At 46.5% G+C, this 1,457-nt stretch overlaps 1 protein-coding gene across 1 annotated transcript in view; it reads left to right on the top strand.

Annotated features, from left to right (window-relative positions):
* The window catches only part of LOC101991582, a 177,353-nt gene that overhangs the window by 156,799 nt on the left and 19,097 nt on the right, over positions 1-1,457 (top strand). The gene's annotated exons all lie outside the window — the stretch shown is intronic.

The following is a 1,457-nucleotide window of genomic DNA, read 5'->3' as shown; positions in this document are numbered from 1 at the left end:
CCAGAGGGAGCAGGTAGGGGCCCAAAGGAGAGGCTGAGCCAGAGGGAGCAGGTGGGTTCCTAAGGGAGAAGCTGAGCCAGAAGGAGCAGGTGGGTGCCCAAGAAAGTGAGAACATTGAAGGAGAAAGGGTGTGTGCATGGAGGTGTGTGCACAGAGTCACCAGGCCCAGAAAATCTGAGCAGGTGAAGAGAGCAGTTTTTATGCCAAATATAGGGGGGAAACAGCGCCCTCCACATTTTTCCCCATTGGTTTCTTTTCTCAGACCCTGGCATTCTCAGTTGCTAAGTTCCTAACAGAAACTGGGTTATAGGCTGTAGAGGTTACCATGGATACAAGGCATGACCAATAAATGGGTTGAACCTTTGAGAAAGATGCGTAACTGCCCCCCTTCCCCCAGAGAACACCAATCTTCTTGGGTTATTCCTGGTCTATCAGAGAATCATGCATATATTTGTATATACTCTGTCTTCATCAGTCAGTATCAGTGGTGAGTGAGACCTTGTCTTAGTGAGGGTTCTATTGCTGTGGAGAGACACCATGACCACAGCAAGGCTTATCAAGGAAATCATTTAATTGGGATGGTTACATTTTGAGAAGTCTAGTTCATTCTCATCATGGCGGGACATGGTGGCAGACAGACAGACATGGCGCTGGAGAAGGATCTGGGAGTCCTACATCTTGACCCCAAAGTAACAGGAAGTGGTCTGAGTGTTACACTGAATGAAGCTAGAGCAAAGGAGACCTCAAAGCCCGCCCCCACAGTGATACACTTCCCCCAACAAGGCCAGACTTCGAAATAGTGTCACTCTCTATGAACTCAAGAGGGCCAATTACACCACGAGACTAGGTCCCAGTACCCATGGGGTCTCAGAGTCACACAGCCATAGAGTATACACTGTTTTGAAATAGGTTGTATCGGAGGAGTCATTTAGTCTTATTTTATACACAGGGGAAAAATGAGAAATAGTGTCCAAAAAATCGAATGACACATTAAAATATCAAACAGTGAGTCTTGGACTTGTCCACACTTGATGGCTTCCCCTAGTTGACTCTGCATCGCTGTAGAAGCCTGGAAGTTATGTTGCAGGTTTTCTTTTTCTTTTTTTTTTTTAATCTGTGTGTGCACTTGTGCACATGCTCATGTGCATGTCATCTCTCAGAAACTCCCCATCTTATCCTCTGAGACCTCTTCTCTCACTGGAACCTGGAGCTTGCCAGTTCAGCTTGGCTCTCTGGCCAGCAAGCTTCAGGTATCCACTAGTCTCTGCCTTCCCAGAGCTGGGATTACAAGCATGCTCCACCATACCTGGCTTGCATGTTATCTTTTGATGTTCTGTTAAGAACCCCCAAAGTTTAAGTGTCCATAGTGGTGCAACCTTGTGACCCCCAGAACTTGGAAAGTAAAGGCAGAAAAACCAGAAGGTTAGAGTCACCCTCAGTCATATATGAAGTTCAAC

Source organism: Microtus ochrogaster, linkage group LG9 (genome assembly GCF_000317375.1).
Source record: "Microtus ochrogaster isolate Prairie Vole_2 linkage group LG9, MicOch1.0, whole genome shotgun sequence".
In the NCBI taxonomy this organism is placed as follows: Eukaryota; Metazoa; Chordata; class Mammalia; order Rodentia; family Cricetidae; genus Microtus; species Microtus ochrogaster.
The sequence above is the reverse complement of the archived record's forward strand: the minus strand, read 5'-3'. Positions and strand labels throughout refer to the sequence as shown.